Consider the following 21,330-nt stretch of genomic DNA (forward strand, 5'->3'; position numbering starts at 1 on the left):
GATACAAGGAATAAGAAAGTGAGTGCTCATCTAAATTGCATGTTCAGCTACATTTGAAAGAGAGTTTTGTGAGCTGCAGAGCAGTCTGTTCTGGATTTCTTGTTTCATTTCATGTTCCCTCTGTGTATAAATTCTAAATTACAAGAAGGGAATAGCTTTTAACCCACTTCAGTCTGTGTGGAGTATGAGGATGAAGGCTGCCACCTGTTCATGAGCAGCATGTGCAGAAATATGGTCTGACAGGCCAAAGAGAGCCCAGGAGACATCAGCAGTTGGGCTACAAACTATTCCAGTAATCCAGGATACTGAGTAATGTGCATGTTAGTTTAGGAATCATTTATATCTCCTTTTCTGCTTCAAGTAGTCTAAGCTGCATGACCTGCTAACACATCTAAAGAATGACTCTTCCCTTCTTTTCTTCATTTCAGTCTCCTTGTCAACCTGTGTTCTCAGTACTTTCGGCTTCCAACTTCTCAGGTCTTCTTCTTTGTTTGCCAGTTCTCTCACTATTTCTCCGTTCTTACCCAGCATTTTCTTTAAGATATTGTTCCACCAGTTATTAGCCCTCTTCTTTCTTCAAAATCACCTTTCTTCCCCGCTGCTATGAGGATGCTTTCACCTCATGATGCAGTGTTCTCCAGATGCACTTGAGCAGACTCTGGACAGGTCAGCCTGTGTCTAGATGCATTACCATGCATTACCAGTGTTTGTTTTATCTGCTAGCTACACCCCAGCAAACTGTTTGCATAGCTCTGCTGCTGGTAGATTCCATGCCTTGATGTTTTGTGATGTTTCAGGCTGTTCATGCTGAATGGACCTGCCTCAAGCGATCAGACCACGGATCATTCACGTATCTTCTAGAAACACGAAACCCTCTCAAATCACCCAGGCTTAAAAAAACTGCAAGAGTGCAACGCAGGCTGAGATACAAGTCACAGAATCAATACAAAATACATGGGTATCCTTTCCTGTACATCTTACTCTCTAAAACACCATCAGTTTGATACTGATAACAAGCAGGCTGTATTCATCACAACCACTTTTTACTCAGTATATGCATTTGCAAGGGCACAAGCCTGACAGCTGCATCTTCACCTTTTGGCAGAGCACAGCAGTTAGTTAGGATGCTGGTATCTTGCCTTGGGAGATGTGGTCAAGGGGATCATGGGGAGGTGGGAAAGGGACTGCTGTGCCCCTATCCACTAAGGGAAGCACACGGAGTACCACCACCTCCCAGGCTCTAGAATGATGTTTCCAGACCCAGCTCCACTTCTGGCCCACCTCAGTCTCCAAAGGCCTGTATTAAGATAGCAAGCTGCTGCAAGAGGAGTCCAAACTGAAATACACAGCTCCTTCACATAAAGTGTGAACACTTTCCTTCATTTTCCACTTGCTCAGCAAAGCTACGTGCATGTGAACCTGGCAGACACGGGAATGACTGTCCTGGAGCTGCTGGAAGCCCATGCATGAGCCCATGCATCAATAAATGTGTCTGGGAAATATCAGTAGGGCTGTATGGGATGGGAGCCAGGGCAATCTCAATGGGTTTTCAGAGAGATGAAAGGAAGTTTACCAGCAGTTGTGAATAGTGGTGACAGAGACCTCTGTCTCTCTCCCCTGTCTGGGAGCCCACCCATCCAACAAAATATTCACCTTTACTCCAACACGGGGACAGCCCTCTCTTCCCTCTATTGCCAGACAGGCCTTTGTACCTTCAGTTGCCTGTCTTTACTCCACAAATGCATTAGATATCCTGACTCTTTAGGCAATCACATAGGTTACACAGCACTGTGGCTTCATGTCTAAGTACTCCTTTTCCCAGAAGCTCACCAAGTTCCCAGCCACCTACCTCTCTGGAGCTCCCTCACTTGGGCCAAAAGTGCTGTTGGGGGAACCCAGCTTATAAGATGCAGCATAACATCAACAAAGCTATTTGCAAATGGGTTTAAATACACCTGGTCCTTTAATTAGTTCCTAGCACAGACATCCAATGCAGCCGAGCGGATAGTGGGAAGCAGACACCAAGGAATTCCTTTGCCCAATAGGAGCACCAAACACAATATATCACCAAAACTCATCTGTCTTAAAAGCTTCCCTTCCCAAACACATCCTGGGCCCCATAAAACAAAAAGAGTCATTAGACCATGGGCCTCACCTTGAGGAAGTTTACTATTGACCTGCAATCTTTCTCTCTCTCTTTTTTCTTTTTTTTTTCTTTTTTTTTTTAATCTCTGAGGAAAAAGCCTGTCTAGAGAAACCCCTGTCTAAGTCAGTCCATGCAGCCCTATTTGCTTTACCCCTACATGTGCCTCCTGAAGAGTTAAACTGTAAACAAGCCAGCTCCCACTTCAGTAAAATTCAAAGAAAGCCTTTTTCAAACTGCATTGGGAATCTAAAGAGTGAGAGCAAAAAACATGGACTACAGTCCTTAAGTCCTTAGAATAGAAAATGAAATGGTTCTCTCTCTCTGTCTTTTTTTTTTTTTTTAAGAAAAGAGCAGTCCAGTTCTGGCTACAGCAATATTTTTATTCTGAATATTATCATTCCTACTGCAAAGAAGGAGCTGATGGAATTTCTGCTCATGACTATAAAGCAATTCAGTACGCTCATTGCCTGGATCAATACTGAATTCCTGAGCTTGAATGATATCAGTAAGTTAGGCTCTCTCTTCAAAACCGAGATATTTCATGATGTGTGTAAAGCTGAATGTTTGAAATGAAGCATTCAAGTGCAAAGAAGAGAGGGATTTTGGAATTTGGTTTGTGATTACAAGCATTTTTCTATTGAATGGTCAATTATCACACATCACCTTCCAAGCAAAATAGATCACTAATCTTTTGGTACAAACATTTATCTTCATCCTAGAAATACTATGCCTAATAAGAAAAATAAATAAATAAATAAATATAAAACACACACACACACACAACAACAACAACAAAAAAGAAACTGGAACATCTGTTATCAAATTATACAGAAGAAACAGGTACAAAAATTCAACAAAGATTGTCTTACTTAAGATTGTTCAAAATGACAAAAGTGGATATATAGTTAACATAAGCAATGTTTGACATTTCTAATCAATCTACACAATGAAAGTATGTTTTTTGTAAAAGGCTTCTTGAAATCTTCAAAAAGCAAGTTTATCGTGCATGGAACAAGGGGTTTAAATTGAAGCAAATAAGATTCAGGTTAGATAGTAGGTACATGAAGCACTTGTGAAAGATTGCCTAAGGAAGCTCAGAGACCCCCATCACTGTAATTCTCAAGAACAGGTTAGATAAATTTGGCAAGATTATATAGTATGTTCATTCAGCCTTCTGTGGCTCAGGAAGGAAAATTTTTTTTTTGTTCACTTCAGACCACTGAGCTGTGTTATCATAGCTGTCTGTTTATTAATTTTTAATCATACAGTTTGCTACCTAGCACTTAAGAAACATACAGTATCTATTTGCATTTACGCAGCTTCCTTACCTCAGCTGACACATCAGAAAAGAAAATTAAAAAAAAAAAAAAAAAAAACAAAGAAAAAAAAAACACAGAAAAATATCTCCTTTAACAAATTTATGGCAAGCCAAAGATTCAGGAGTTTCAGCTCCTAGTGCCTTACTTAATAATGGGATGCAATAGTTCTTCATAATGGGCAAAGCAGGACTAGGTTGGGTTCTGGAGGCATTAACTCAGAATTTCCTTCCTATGGTTGGTTTGTTTCAAACAAAATATCTTTTAAAGAAAGCTTTATTTGTTTTACCTATAGCAGCTGAACTTGCACAACCATTCCCTCTGCCATCATCTTGACATCATAAAAGAAATATCAAGAGACTTCTACTGACAGCTTCATGAGCTGACTGTGATTATGTGACATGTCCCAAAGAATGGAGCAAGGAAATGGAGAATTCAGATTTTACAAGAAAACTTTGAGGAAAAAAAAAAAAAAGAAACAAAACAAAACAAAACAAACAAACAAACAACAACAAAAAAAAACACTTTAAGGGAATTGTGCAATGGTAGCATCTTAACTGAATCAAAAGATATTTTTCAGATTTTACAAAAGACACTCATTAAACTGCCTGATATCAAGTAGCTATTAAGTAAAATATTTTCCTTTTTTAATTCTTTATTTCCAATTGCTTTTTCTTAAAAAAAAAAAAAAGACATAAGCAAAATGTGACATGTTTTGATTTTCATACAGAATTGCACTAGAAACCCACCTAGCTGCATTAAGAACAAAAACAGACAAACAAACAAACAGAAAACTTGAAAGTGCATGAAGTTCTTGGGAATTATTTGGCATTTCAAGAATCATATTTGATAGATGAATTATGAGTTATGGTAAAGCATACTAGAAACAAAACAGAAATCTGACAACAAATGGTGGAAAGGTAATGAACTTGCAGACAAAAAGCTTTGAAAGTGAAAATTAAAATAGTGAGAATTGAATAGGTATTAACAGGACAGATGGAAAGTTCTGCTATAAGATAAAGCGAACCTGAAATATTTAGACAAGTAATAGATGTGTGAATTGAATGCATAGAAACAACCTTCTCTGCTTCACCAACATTGTCAGTTTAGAGCCCTTTGTGGCTGTGTACATTCTAGGAGTACTTTCCTGAAGAGTAGTTTGCTGAACCGAATGCTGTATGGATAAAAAACTCAAATTAAAAAAAATATTAAAAAAAATCAATATTTAGTACATTATTAGAAAATTGAATTTCTTGGATCTGCCCCTTTGGCTAAAATTTCCAGGAGTCATAATGCACTAGAAAAATAATTTGAAAATTAAGGAACATTTAACTGACAGTAACATAATTTTCCATTTCAGTTATACAAAATTTAAGATATTTCTAGGTTTGCTGTTGTTTTTGTTTTGTTTTTTTTTTTTTTAAATTTCATCATTATTATCATATACTACACATATTAACATGCACAATATATTTTTTCATATACATGCTACTGTGCTATATGTTTCAACTCCTACCTTCGGGAGTTTTCTCTATAAGCAGTAGGTAATGAGTTCATCCAAAATGTACCTGAACCTGTACATTTAAGATTTAAGAAAAAAATTAATTACCTCTACTTTAAGCTGTATTTAATCTAAGAGTGACGCTAGAGGATGTTCCTGTAAGTACAGGAATGATCTGAATAGCAGCTGAGGTCCATATCTCTACGAAGGCCATCTCAGACCTTACAAGTTTTGTCTCTTGGGCTACACCTGCCAAGTCTGAGTTAGTTACTTAGAGACAAAAGTAAAGAGGAAAAACTGATGCTCAGAAACAATACACACACAGCCGACACGCTGACTTTCTTAAGTACCATTCATATATGGGTCCATTGTTTGAAGCTCCAACAGGGACTGAGCTCCCATAGAACATGCCTTTGAGCATGAGAATCTAGATTTATTCCTTAGAAATATTGTTATAATTGTAATAAAGACAGCAGTAGCGGTGCCTATCCCTTTGTACTGCAGGACATGGTTAGAACGTTTCTTCATTTGAGCTGTTTTAAGACACATCTCACATTTTGCCAAGCAGCTGTAACCAGACATTCCTCAGCTGGGAGAGAGAGACAGACTGACCGATCAAACACTTTCCATCCCTCATGTGGACAAGGATAAAAGGCATGTATCGGGCAAGGGGACACCAAAGAAAAGAGCCCAGCATGGTTCTGCAGCACAGAAGCAAGCGGATTAACCATTGATGGGGACGAGTTTTGAATCTCAATCCCACTTGCAGAAATTGTTTACATATTTTAATCTAATAATTTGCTAGTTCAAAGCACACAAGAAGTCCCAAAGTGCAGAGAAAACCAATTAAATGAGTTGAATAGTGAGTACCAGAGTCCATGAACTACTTTTTTTGCCTTTACTTGTTCCCTTTGACAATCTATTCTGGCGTGTTTGCATATACAGATTATCTGAGAACATGTAGGTGCTGGCTTGAATAAGCAGGAGTGAGATGATCAGTAAGACTTAACATATCATAAATATGTGGGGCCACTTTTCAGGAAATTATCCTGAGAAGGATTCTTCTCATGAGTCACTGAGACAGTAAGCCAGGAATAGCACACATGAAAATAAAGCAATCAAAAAGAACAAGAACAGACAAAGAACATCACTGCAAAATATTTCTCTTCACTTTTTTCTTCTTTCCCATGCGATCACTAATAGATGAACATATAAAGTGCTCAGCTTTCATAAATTTCAGAAAAGGTTGTATATTTTGTCAAAAAGAACAATAAAAACAAAAATGTATTTCAATAGCATTCAGATATTCTGACCAATTAAGAAAAGAAAGATTTGTACCAATACATATCCAAAATAGATCCTAGTGACTAAAAGCTATATTACAGTTCATGCTAGTTTAGTCATAAGCCAAGAAATGGAGATATCTGTGAGGAGTGGAAAGAAATTAATTGTTCACCTTTTTCCGCAGACAGGTGGAAGAAAAATAGTAATAAAGTGTTTCTCCTCACTTTGTACTTTGTGTATATGAATAAAATGTGTCTGTGTTACTCTCCTCTTTTACCAGCACCAATAGCAATCACAGCAAGGATACCAGGCTAGAGAGCTCTTAAACTATATGAACAGTGGCTCATGAAGAGGTAAGTGACCAGCTGAAGGACAGAACAAACAATGTAGTAATTCTGAAACCCAGTCTGTGATATATGGCATTTCCTTTGGCTCTAATGAGAAAGGGAGAACAAGAAACTGGCATATCAGTTTGTCAGCATGACCGTCTAATAAACTTGACTGCATCTGATCTATATCAGGATTTTGACCTAGCATTGTGCTTTCTGTCAGAAAGCCCCAAAGGAAGCAAATTGAAGTATGGAAACTTGAAGTCCGAGCTGAACCAATGCAAACTATTTTTCATAAATGACAGTGTAGGAACCTACCAGGAAAGACAACCAAGTGGCAGTGGAGAGCTGTTTCAGCAGCAGCAACAGGATACAGGCATCAAAATCCTGTATTAAAGAAAACCAGAAGTACTACAAAGACATGGCTAGAAGCCTAGAACAGCAGATCCCAGTTTTTTGGTGAACTGTTTCACCTCAGGGAGGCTCTGAAAGCTGTAGAATCCTATCCCTTGCACCTCCCTTTTTTTATTGAGGACTCCTGTATGGCTGCATCTCCATCAGCCATTACCTGAACGATCCTGATGGCTGCCTTTGACCTTCTACACTCCCTGTGCTATGGTGGCAGCCAACTCCTCACTAGTCTTATGGTCAGCAGCACTGAAACAGCTAATACACTTGCTGAACTTATCCCAAGCCATATGGGTAGCTCTGCGTCACATTTTCCAGTAGTGCCAGTTTCCTCAGCGGTGAGATCCATTGCTATTTGAACTTGCACATGAGACTGAATCAGGTACACCACTCTATTCAACACACGGATAAGCACATTTTCATGTCAAAATAAGAAAACCAGTTTCATTCACTTGATTTAAAGTGTAAGCAGGTCTTATAACAGTGTCACAGCAATTCTGTGTGGAAATGTATGCTGATACCTGATTATGAAGTTAACGGGATTTTCTCACAGAGTTGTTTGACTCATAGATTCGCTATATAAATTTTCTGTTGTCTGCACTACCGAGGGTAATGACTTATCACAATCATTTTCCTATCGTGTAAAACCTTCCCTTCCTCCCTGCCCCCAGAACACTTTACTTAACACATCAATTGATGGCGCATGTATGGTCAGTAACTAGAAAAACCTCCTAAGGCCAAAGCACAAGGAGGGAGACCAGACGGCATTGAATTTTAAAAGACCTATATATTTGTATGTGTATGGTTCTGCTTAGTAAGACCTTCAAAATAACTTGCTAAAAAGAGTTCTTTTTATAACATAACGCCTGATAATACAACTGGTCAAATGTCTGCTGATGACTATGGTCAAACATTGAAGTGTAAGACCTGGAGTCTGTTTTCACAGGCTCCAGGCTTGATTCTGCTGTAGAATGCACTGGTTGATTTGGTACCTGTAACTCTTGATACTTCAGTTTTTCAATCTGTAAAACTGATACTTAGATCTAGCTAATGTGAAGTATTTAGAGGTCTAGAGAAGCCCATGCCATAGAAGAGCTCATATTACCTTGCACCAACTGTAAATGGGAAGTGTTTCTAACTCACATTTTAATTCTATGCTGTCGGTTCGTTGGTTGGTTGTATGGTTGGTTGGATGTTTTTTTGGTTCGAAGTTGTGGAGTACCAAAGGCAACAGTAGACCTGGGTTGTCTGAGACCTGACCTGGTAGGAAGAAGCCACAGGCCCAAAAGAGAGATTTTATGTGATGCAAGCAATGAAACCAGTTTCAGTGCACATGTATGTAAGGTAGCCCTACCTGTGCATGGGAAGCCGGTTATATCAGATTTTCTGAGCAAAGTAGGGATTAACTGCACAGACCCTAGCTCACTGTGCACACTGTGGAGGTGCAAGCAGGGGCTGATTGTGGCTTCACAACTCTTAAGACCAGGACTGCTAAGTGTTGTTTCCCACTTCACCCTTTCCCTTTGGGTTGTCCCTGACTGCAGTCCAAAATAGTCAAGGGAAGGAATAATACGGAAACTTCCATGGAGGGAATGTATTTTACATAAATGCTTCCATAGGCCGACTACTGTTTCCTGAGAAAGGAAACTCCATTCATCAAGTCTGTAATAAACTGACATCTCATCAGCAGGGGAAACAAGAGGAAGGTACTTGTGAACGCAGAAATCTGTCCCTTTACATATATGAACTGTTTTCCTTTGCATGCCTGATCTGTGATGTGACTACAGTTTTACCCACTAGTGCTATAATACTCACATGGGAAACATTAAGTTAAATATTACAAAATTAAAGTGTAAAAGTTATTGGAAACTAGAGCTGAGCAAAATATTAGAATTTTCATCCTGGGGGAAATTCTAATATTTCAACGTTTGTTTTCTTCCAAAATTAGGATGGAAATGTTAAAATACCTCTTTTTTTTTCTTTTTTTTTTTTTTCATGGAATGAACATGTTCTCAGCCACTTTGACATTAAACTGAATTTGACAAAGGTGTTACAACATCTCCTGGGAATTGTTGTTAAGGTACCTTGTACTTAGAATCGTGTTAACAAGGGATATTTTAGTTGAGTTATTGAAACAAAACCTTAAAGAATGATTGGGGTCAGGCAGAACATATATTTCATCCTTTTCTTTCTTCAGGTTATTTAACCCTTTCATTTCCTTTGGGAAGAAAAAAAAATTAAAGTTCCACTCTGAAACAGAAACAAGTTTCAAAATAGAAAAGTCAAACCAATTTTTAAGGCATTCAGTAAAGTGTTCTGGATTTTGTGTCTAATCCTTAAAATGTGATTTTTGTTTAAACTTCAAAAAAGAAAATTAATCTTGGCTTTCATGTTGTTCCCTAAACTTATCATTAATGTGGATTAGTTCAGTAAACAGTTTCAGCTCAATTCTATAACTGAATTTTATCAAGCATATCAAGAAAAAAAAAAATCACAGAAAAAGTCCATCTCTGCTTTTATCATCTTCATTCTTCATAAGTTTCCTGGTTTGACTGCATGCCTCCATACTTGATTTTCAGTCTAGAAATTTCAAATGACTTTGCCCCTTTCAGCACTAGCAAGTAGCATCCTAAGAGCTTAATATTTTTGTCTCTTTGAGAGGAATACTTCGTTTATCCTGACATTGTGTTGCTGGATGCTGCATCCAGGGTAGATCACTGTTCTCCTAAGAGCATTGCTGGTATGTTGGCTACAGTCTGTTGACTTCCTGAGTGGAGGAAGTAAGAGCAGAATGGAAAAATCTCAGAAAAATGTCCTAATAGAGGTGAAAAGGTATCTCAGTGCAATTAAATGCACACTAAGGCACTTGAGAAGCAAAAAGAGGGGTCCCCACTGTTCAGATTCTTTGTGCAGATCTAATCAGACTAGAATTTTTCCACTTACAGATCATTCATTGATCTTCTGATGTTAGTTTAGTTGGCTGGTATTTTCGAGACATCTGAGGTCTCAGGCCCTATTTATTTAATAATAATAATAATTTTAAAAAAAAAGAAAAAAGAAAAAAAAAAGAAAAAAGGTCCTGAGACCTCAGATGTCTATATACACACTTTTTTTTTTTTTAACCATGTTCATATTTTTGCTGTTGACGTACAAAGGCTAAAGGTTACAGATTTAGTTTAAACATAATATTTTCATGGTTCATAAGAAAATCTGTATTAGTTTACATTTTTGGCAACTTTCATTATACCCTAGTGATTCCTAGAAGTCCTTGTACTTTCCTGCTGGTGAGAGATACTTTCCATAAAATAACACAGTATAAAAATAGCAATTATTAACTCACTGTGATGTATTTTGTTAAGGTGCAGAGAGCATGTTCAAAGGACTATATTTATTTGGTGTCCAGTTTTGTGTCCATATTTTCCCATTTAAAATTACTAAGGTGCAAAAAGTACATTTTAACCAGTATTACAAGTTTGACTAATGAAAAAGACAGGAGTTAATCCTGGTGAGTTGTTAGATTTCCATGGCCCTCATGTCTTACAACTACAGGTTAGCTGAGAGAGGATTTTAGAGGGTCTGTGCACTGCAGAAGGGTTATATTTTGAAAATAAATTGATGTTATTTCAGAACCTCTAGTCCTCCACATTGAAATTATCAAGGTTGATACCCACATGAAGTGTTTTTGAGTCTAATGAAAATGTATTTTCAGCATACTGATGCAAAAGTACTTTTAATATATTTTCTTCCAAAGGATCCCTGAGTTGCCACAAACGTGTAGATTCGGTAAAGTCTAAATAATGTACGTAGGAAGACAGGACCACACACCACACACATGCATAGTGCTGCTCACATACAGTCACAAACGATACTGAACGTACTGGCTACAGAAAGTCCAGTCTTGCTCTACTTACCAATGTGATCTATGAAGCTTCTGAGCCTCTGAGACCATAAAACCCTGGCAGTTTTCACCAAATTTCATCAACCTCCCCACAAGCTTATCCTTAGACTTTTAATATAAAACATTACAAAATAGGGTACACTTCTATCAGTCATCTATGGATCATTAACCATCTCTTTTTGAGGGTGGTGTGAGGTAAAATCTGCAAGATGCCTAATACATGCGTGAAAGATTCATCCACTGGAAAGGCTAGCCACTGATACAATGATGTTAAACTGATCAGTCAGTTTTCACCCAGACTCTTCAAGTTTAAGACTCTGATATTATGGATGAAGCATAATCCAGCTTAAATTAAGGGAATTATTCCTCAAAGCTGACTTTTGGTTCTGCATCCCTGTGCTGACTGTAAGTACAGATACAGAAGAAAAACATTTAGAATCACATAATCACAGAATTTTTTAGATTGGAAAAGAACTCTAAAATCATCAAGTCCAACTGTTAATTTGTTCACAACAGGTGCCTATCTTTATGTCCTTGAATCATGATGAGGAGGAGTTGCTGCCATGAGCCTTCTTAGGCAAAAGGTGGTCTTTTTCAGTGGTAGATTTTCACATAAAAACTACAGTGGTAGTTTTTCACATAAAAAATTCACCCAGAGATTCAAAGCAAGTAGTATGATATTTATTTCACCAATGGAGAAAGGCATATGCAGGAAGAAGGAACATCAACCCAGATACTTAGTTTTTTTATTTCCTTTCCCCAGGCTTTCATCTTGGATGTGTACTTCAATTTGTAGCTGTAAAGGCTATGTAACAGTGTACAGTAAAGTCGAATATTAATGCAGATTAAACAGTGCAAACAGAGAAGATTATGAAAGGAAGCTCTACATTAAACTGTGCAAGAAAACACAGCAGGAGATAAGCTTTAAAGGAAGCTTTGATTATGAACAGGATAACATTATGAGGAACTAAGGCAAACACTGTGAATTAATGTAGCGCATTTAACAAGAGCTCTGAAAGGCTGCCCCTACCTTAGTATTTTCACCAGTGAGTGAAATGACAAAACCAACCTCCATGCTTAACCAAAAAACATCTGTTACCATCCTACCAAAAGATTTTTACATGTTTCCTTAGTAATAGTAGTGGCACATGTTCATCGTAGACTATGCAATTTTCCTGAGTAAAAGCCCAGACAAAGCCAATAGCCTCATCATAGTGAAAAAGAATAAATAATGTAGGCCAAACTTATGCTAGAAGCTGTATGTTCATATCCTACTACTGAAAACAGAGACCTTGCCACAGATTTTGCGAGAAGCAAATGCAGACCTGAACAGTTTTAATTAGAAAAATAAAAAATAATAAATAACTAATCTATAACTTCTTGTTATATTCACATGTTCTACGTCACTTCTCATATTCCAGTTTCCTTTCCCTTCACCTGAAATACTTCCACTGCTCTAATTTTTCTTCTCTTTCTTTTATAATTATTTTGTCTGGACATGCTGAACAAGTTATTCTTAGCTATTGACTTCAGCCTATTAGGCAAATTCTGAACATGCCAAAACGACTCATGAAGATCAAGTTAGATAATCTGTCTGGTATAATATTTTTCAGCACACTTAAATTACACATCTAATCACACACATGCTATGATTTATTTTTTGAAATATATTCACTTTAATACGGTTTCCAAACTAAAATGTTTCTCCACAAAAAGCATGTGCAATCTAATCTACTGATCTTTATGTCAAGCAACTTTGAGTACAAAATGAGTATTGTACATATTTTATACCATATCAGAACCAACTGGCTTGAAAATTTCTCTAGGGAGAAATGAGTGAAAAAATCCCCTGAAATAAAATAATTCTATGAATGTTGTATGATGCTTAATGAAGAAGCTTTTGCAATGATCTCATAACCTAGGTCATGTTACTTCTGAAATGATAAGCCTATACACTGAGCTTTACAAGCAGTAAAAATCTAAGCCAAAAGTATTAAATAGTCATCTCCAAAAGCTGAAATCCTGAATGAACCATTACAATACAAATCCACTTGCAGGACAGAGGGAAGAATCTAGGATGCATTTTGTTTTTCACGCCTAGAGCTTAGATAGAAAATTCTACTGGGGGTGAAGTGGGGGGAATGTCCAATCTGTGCTTCATTTCACATAGACTTTCTATGTAATTACACATGGAAGTTATATATTTATTTATTTATTTATTTTCTTCACTTACTCTTTTGTTCCTGTAAAATGACCTTGCATGTCATAACATTTGGAAGGAAAAATAAAAGCCTGTAAATACTGGCTTTTAGCTATACCATGTGCTGCCTGAATGATTCAGCATAGCTACTCCTTTCTGTTCACCTAAGGCAAAGTAACCTTGGGAAGCAAACATGGCCCTGGAAGCACCCATAGAAACTTCACCCAGGGACAGAGAAAGGAACCATAGCTCCCCAGACAAAAATTCAGCTGGGGAAAAGTAACAATCCAAAGCATCAATTAAAATTAGATACAACTATTGCTCTGCAATAAAATTTCTAATTTCTAGATCAATCCAAACTGCCAATTCTTCATCATTACTGAGCTGGAAAGTACTTCAGTCTCTCCCGAAATCCAGTTCTTCTGCTTTTCATTACAAATACTTTGCCTGCCTTGAAATTCAGTCTTCCTCTTATTTGCAGTCTTTTGGAATTCTTTGTAGGTATTGCTTAGACTTAGTTTCCCCTTACTTTCAACCTTTCTTCCAGCCTCCCTCCTGTTATTTTTATATACCTACAAGCAAGACTGCAAAAGCAAGGCTTTATTAAGCTTTTATTAGGCTTTAATACTGTTGAGATTCTGAGTCTGAAATATTTCTGCAAGGCTACACCTTCCAGCAAGGCTTTCACGCAGCTTGATAACTTGTCCTTAACAATAGCAGTTATTAGGACCTATATTGCAAGTGCTCATTTTCAGTTAACAGTCTGTCTAAGCTCCTGTAAAACTGTTAAGTTATAAATCACTTCACTCTGTTATTATAAAAAAAAAAAAAAAAAAAAGGTAGCATACAATTAGCAATATAATTATAGTATTATTGTGCTCCACAAATTATACAGCCAGGCCCCCAACACATATAGCTGCAGGGCCTCAGTGCAGCCAGGAGACTTTTTTCTTTTCGAGCAACAGATGTGTCAAGATGAATTAGGAACCTGTTTCCAAACGCAAAATCTTAGGGCTTTTCTCTCTCTCTTTTTTTTTTTTTTTCCCTCTTCTCTTTTGCTGCCAAATCTGTTTTATCTTCTAGAGTGTCTTCTCTAATAAAACGCACAAATCAAGTATGATTAAGACATAGCTGAAGGCAGTGAAGTTCAGATTAGGACTCCAACATTTAGCAAGCCTAGCTTGCAACTTGACGTGAGGATGCTTGTGTGATACTAGGCTAAAAGCCAAGATGCTAGTCCATACTAGAAAATGTTCACAGTCCATCCGTATATATGGAAGCTGAAGTCCAGCTTTCTTCTTTTCTCAGAAGAAATGTCTCTGAACACAGATTACGTACAATGTGCACTGAAGACGAGTGGAGTGACTTGTTCACGCCATTGTTGCAGTTAAGGATGCCTTCAGACCAGGGCCCACCAAGACTGCCTGCCACGTGGTGACTGCCATAAGACAACAATTTCACCCCAAATTTAGTTAAGCCTCATTAAGTGAAAAGGGTATTGAGACAAAACTGTTGGCTGTTTTATTTATGTATATAGTTAAAATAAGCAATAGCATCTGACTTCTATTTACAGGCACATGCATGCAAATTAAGTCACAGACCTGCAAGAAAAGTCAGAAGTTGGTAACCTTTCACAAAAAGTGACATTTTCATGAAGATATCAGGGTTGCCTGAGTAATCTATTAATATAAAATAGTTTGCCACACAACCATGGCACTACTTAACATTTTAACACAGTAGCAAATATTTCCAAACTGGGATCCAGTCTTTCCATTTATAATAGGGAATGAGGGAGAAAATATGAAATTATTAATACTTTTTTTTTTTTTTTTTGCCTTTACACAGTTAGACAGCAACTGAAATCTGTGCTCTAATAACAAAGGTATAGAGTCTCCAGGACTTCTTTTCATTTTCCAAGAGCCAAAAACAAAAGCAGCAGCTGCTGCATCCCAACCACCTTTGGTAACTCTTTGAAATACACTAATACCTCTGGGGGACTTGAGGCAAAAGAGAGAGAGCAAAAGGAACCTGTGCAAAATAAAAATCATCGCAAACATGTCTAGGGAGGCAGAGGATTACAATGCAGAGGGATTTCAAGGCTGTAATGGGCTGTAGATCTACTTCTGTCAGAAGGCATCCTGTCTCACTGTCTGGCTTCAGTTTTCTGCATAGCTTTCTGCTATAATTAGTCTGATAGCTGTGCACTTACTTTAGTGAGAAGCAAAGCAACTGCTGGAGTTGCCTAGAGCTGGACTGGTGTGTCAGCCTATAAATTACAGTTCTATTGCTTACACTTTGGAGTCATAAGTCCTAAAGACCTTTCTCTGCAATTTGTTAATTATTTTAATTTTGATAATTTTATATGACCACCTTTTTAGCAAACAAAAAATATATTGAAGAGTTTTACTAGCTTAAACTGGCTCGGTGGTTAAAAAGAAAAGCACTTAGCACTTCCAGCATGCTTTCAGAGTGCTAGCACTGAGTGAGCAAGCAAATATTCAGCTGTTCATCTAGAGAAGTGCTTTACAGAGAAATGACAGTCTCACAGACACGCATACACCACTGAAGAAAGAACTTCACTAAAAGGAAGCAAATTCTCAAAGTGCTCCTCTTCCTTATGAAGGAATCCACTCTTTTCCATGAAGTCCTTGACGACCTTTGCTGCCCGCACTTCCTGCAGCCCGAGCACTCATCACTGCAACACCCTCTGCTTATATTTGGTCCCTGGCTGAAGGAGGAACACATGTCATGGGTATGATCCAGACCTAGAAAGAGATTTGAGGCTAGCCCTGTGTGTCAGCTGTGGAGATCTATTTAAAAAAAGTAAACCCTAATGTGCCCCAGACACTTCTGCTGTGGCTCCATATTTAAAATTTATCAGCTTTACCAGAACCCGAAATAGAAGACACCAGCCTTTGTAACACTAACGCCTTAGCACCCTGTGGTGTTGAGCTGTTATTCCACTACCACCAAGGCATCAGGCAGCAGAACTGAGTTTTCCAGTAAGCAAATCTAGGCAGTCTGCCTGCAAAACTACCACAGATACCCAGGCACCTGCTTTTCTCCTCCAGCTTTCAGGTTCAGGAGTATTTATCAAATTAAACACCAGCAGGATTCTCTAGGACACTATGGTCTGTGTCTAGAACAAAGAAAGAAAAACACATCATTAGGCATGTATATCCAGAGCTAACGAGGGTTAATTCCCTCTTAATTAACATCTCAACACTCTCTCCCCTCATCAAAAAGCCATCAAGGAACTGACATCCTGCTCCTGCCAATTCTTATTAAATTATCTGGAAGCTCATACCAGATTATCACAGTAGCTCCATCTGGTCATATAATAAATTGGTCTCTCCAAGTCCTTGCCCTCAGGATAACTCATTTGTTCCTACTGTAAGAGCAGAGACAGCTGACTTTGGATGGTCACGGTACACAGGCATGCCCACAAATGCTGCCATAATAAACTTCAGCAGTCCCAATGCCCTGGCACTGGGTACTAGGGCCAGCTGTCTAACCCTGTCCAGCACAGCAAGGCATGAGCAGAGTCTTAACCGACCCACAGATCTTCAAGTCCTTTTCAGAGGGTATCTACCCTTTGGGAAGACTGAGGAAATAGATAATTGTGTTATTAATTCCCTTTTACTAAATTATGGCATAAATTTATGGATACACAGTTGCTATGAAGGCAAAAAAAAAGCACAGGGGTGGATACTCCATATCAGCACTTTTGTTCTTAGGCAAGAAGACTGCCTCCCAGGATCATGAGAGAAAAGACATGGCCAGGATCATCTAAACCCAGGCACCTTCTTTGGTACACCTTCTTTGCAAGCTGGCACATGGTTCCACAACCTCATGTCCTTGAGAGAGTGACAGAAGGAAAAGCAGTGACAGAGAAGGTTTGCTCTACACCCTTCTGGTTCCCTGCTTGATCAGATTATCTAGTCTTTTTCTGTAGAGCAGTGAGATTAAGAGATGTACCCCAAATCACATAACAGCTATACCACAAAATCCCAACAGCTCCAGCTCCTGGTTCCCCCTCCTCCTCCCTCCCACCCCCCCGCCTTTTTTTTTTTTTTTTTTTTTTTTTTTTTAAACTCTTGGAGTGGTAACAGTAAGAAACACTTTTGGAATGGCATCACTGTTTCTTGCTTTTCACGTTTCAATCCAGTAATGAGCACTCATTTTCAAGATCAATAAAAACAAAACCAGACTCTAGTTGTATGTTGAAAATTAGAAAAAAGGCCATTATCTACAAAGGACTTTGTAACTTTCTCATAAATGTCCCTTTTAATATTTAGCCTGAGCTGCTAGCTGCTACATGCCTGTCTATGTGCACCTGGGGACAGCCAGGAAAATCCCCACACTGGCTGCTGCACAGACGAGCGAATGGATGAGAGCTCCATACGTCCTGACAAGCTAGTTAAAAATAAATAAATAAAAAACTAGGTGAACTGTGATTTCAGTTTTCACCATGCATTATATTATTCCTGTCTATAAAAAAATAAATAAATATTGTTTTTCACTAATTACCACTGAATGTGTTACTTTTAGATTTTATTATAAAATGATGAAGCTGAGAGACAGTTTACTATTATTCTTCTTAATTAATTCAACTCTGTAGAAATTCTACTTATGTTGAAATATTTGGCCGATAAATGAAATAGAAAAAAAATGCCTACACTGTATTTACCTTTATGAATAAAGAATCAGTCATAACACTGCAAAAAATGCTGGAAGCTTGAATTCTCCCTTCATAGTTTTATGTTCGTAGTGCAACATCAGATATGATGAAAAAACAAACCAAATCCTCTCCACACACACCCCAGCTTTCACTGTTACTCATTAAAGCCAGGTACAAAAAAAACACACCAAATACGCTAGCACATAGATTTTATTGAAAGGATCTGGAAGTTAAAACGCTAAATTTTATACAAGGCCAAACCAAGAGACACATATGAATTTAGTTTTTCTTACGTTTTTGAAGAAGTAGGTTAAAGTTACATCCATGGTCTTTCATTCCCATCCTTGCTGGACATGGGCCCAAGTGAAGACTGCAGGTCCAGGTAAGTCTCCACCTGTAGCCGGAGCAAGACCAAGTTCCCACACTGTGTCTTGCTCTTAGCTCCTTAGGAAATCTTAATGCCATACCATTTGGAAATTATCAATTTACATCTAGACCTGTGCTTTGAGCTCACATTTTACATCAATAATCTACCAAATTAGCATCAGACAACGAAAGAGGACAGTTGAATTAGGTTTTCAGTCAAACTGGGTAACATCAGCAATTAGACATAATGGCCTATGAAATTGAGATTAACAAGTGCTGCTGACACTGCTGCTGCTGGCTAATATCAAATCAGCAACCATTTTTCATTCTTAAATCTCTTCTCTCCAAACCCAGACAGGAAGCGTATTTAAATAGGTCTTGAAAGCATGAAAATAAGCCAGTTTTGAGTAAGAAGCAGAAAAACATGAAAATGCCTAATTATATGAATGATTTTTTGTTTTAATTGTCAGTGATTTCTGAAGGATTTGACAATTCCTTTTCATATTTTTCACCCCCATCCTCTCCTATTTTAAGATTAGACTAGAAATCTCAGAATGAAATTTTAGAAATTTCTACAAAATCCACTTTTTAACTCAAGTCTGGAGGGAGATGGGGTTTCTTATTTATTTATTTTTTTCAAACTTCTTTCTTTCTGTGAAGAAGATGCCAAATATTAATTGCCAGTATTAGTTCCTGGTATTTTAAATTCAACTGTGAGTTGATGTCTAGCAATGCATGAAGGGAAATATTTTGCCCTGAAGAAGTTCAATCGGAGCGTACAAAAACAGAGATTAACTTAAAGCTACGAGATGAATATTCTGGAAGCTATATGTTTTGAAAGCTATATGAAAGCCAGACCTAAATACCACAAAATATGAAAAATTTATTTGTTTGCTCTGTCATGGCCCTTCCAATTTCTCAAAGATAATTTGTAAAACTATCTTGTGTGTGGCCAAATTAATTTATTCCAATTACATTAGAACAGTACAACAGCAAGAGCTGCTCTGACATAATACATTCCTTTAAAATGACAAATACAATTGCCTGTCTGAAACTCACTACCCTCCAGAAAAAAAAAAAAAAAAAAAAAAAAAAAAGTAACAGCTAGCAAGGATGAATGAGTTCTAGTGGAAAAAAAAAGGAAATCTTCATTTTCTAAAGTGAAATTAAATCAGAGTAATTTGCTTTGATGTTGATGGAAAATTACTGTATGCTTTGAAAAACTGGGACCTAATAGACTGCTATTTGATTGGAATCGTAATGGTCCAAGTGAGAGGAGAGAGGTATGTATACGAGGGAATGGAAGAAGAGATGATATGCAATAAAACAGAGATAGGATTGTCCCCAGTGATGCAAAACGGAAATGGACAACTGAGGTTCAAACCAACTACTCACTAGATTTCATGTCTATTGTTTAAAACACTTTGTAAAGATTATTTATTTGGTGTTAATTAAAAATCTCAGTTCATGGGGAAAAAAAGCAGATGCAAAATTAATGTTTCTATCGAGACTGAATTGGCCCATTTAGACTTTCAAAGGCAGGAAATTCATGAAGACTATCATACAGTGAAACTGTCAAGCATTCAGTAATATCAACCACTTAAGGAAAATTCTCAAGTGCCTCAGGCAGAATCTGCCACTGACTGCTGTTCACATCTAATGGTAACTTATTCAACAATTAATGTCCATGCACTCATCTAGACTACCCAATATATGTTACTCTTGAAAATGCTCCCTTTATTACTACAATATATTACTATGTACAATTACTAAGTACAGTGTAGTATAGTATGAAAACTATACACTCAACAGATAATATTGTTACTAAGCTTAATATCTATGTTCTTTTTTAATTTAGGAAAGAGCAGCAAGTAAGCTATAATGAGTAGGACCGTAACTCAAATTTTTGTTTTGTTTTATAAACTATTGATTTGACTTGTTCTGACTGCCATGAATTACAGCTGGTTGGTCTGTGTGGCCTAAAGCTCCTCAGACGACAGAAGTGAGGCAGGACTGAGTTCTGCCTCAGAGCCAAAGAGCAGGATGAAACTTCATCTTAGTTTTTCTTTTACCTCAGTAACTAGCTAAATAATTCTACCGTCCTTGTCTTTCCCTTTTCTATTATTCTCTGACAAGAAAAACTTTATTTTAGTATATTTATCTTTCTAGCTTGCCTTTGGTTTACAGCATAATTTTGCCCGTGTCACATATAAGGATCGGCCAAGAACAAAGTGATTTGCCCCATCTTTGTAACTTGTGCTGTATCTCAAGGCTCGGCATGATCCAGAATATATGAAAATTCCTGTCAGATGCAAGATGATAATGATACCTCCTCTCCTCAGTGCAAAACTCTTAATCTGGGATGGTATTACAGTTCTTCCACTACTTCTTGAAGGAAGGAGGAGTATCTTTCACAACTAAGCCCATATTTTGCTGATATAGTGGAAATGGACTATAATTCCTGAATTTCTTTTAACAAACCCTTTACATTACCTGTACATATCTTTACTCTGACCTACCACCTATATGGGATCAGTGCGCCCTAATCTTTGCAGCACCACCTTCATTCATTTCAACCCAGGTTCAATGATAAATGTATAGACATTTTTAGCAGGACTGTCCACTTTGTTATATCTAAAGACAGGATTTCAGATACAAAGACAGACAAAGACAAATTAATAAATCATATCTCAAAGAAAGTTCTTAGTCATATTTTAAAATCTTCCTGGCTTGCTGTTTCATGTCTGCTTCCTGAGAACTCCTTGCTTGATTCTCCTTGCTGTAGGACCTTGGACCTTGAATTCAGAGTTGTCCCCACCTCCCCAGCTGCCTCCTGTTTTCTGGAGTCAGATTTTCCTGCTGATTCAAGTGGCCCTTGACAATCTGTCTAGCTCATGTTTTCTGATTATTCAGCAGAATTTCTCCATCCCCACTTCATACAAAGCCATCCAGGAACGTGTGATCTAAATATGAATTCTGAGGGGGCTGGTCAATTTATGTGTTTAAAGCCTCTCTCCTACTCTCCTTATTCAGCCCTGCTGGCTGACTGCCTCCACCCAGGCTGGATTACTTCTTTTGTCCACTAGAGATTAGTAAAACACTCATATTAAATGTCATACTATGCATACATTTTGTCAAGCTTGTGATCCGGGTCACTTGCCAACTTTCTGTGGAGACCACACAATGTTTTCAAATGCATGA

The sequence above is a fragment of the Anas acuta genome, chromosome 1 (genome assembly GCF_963932015.1).
Source record: "Anas acuta chromosome 1, bAnaAcu1.1, whole genome shotgun sequence".
NCBI classification, from domain to species: Eukaryota; Metazoa; Chordata; class Aves; order Anseriformes; family Anatidae; genus Anas; species Anas acuta.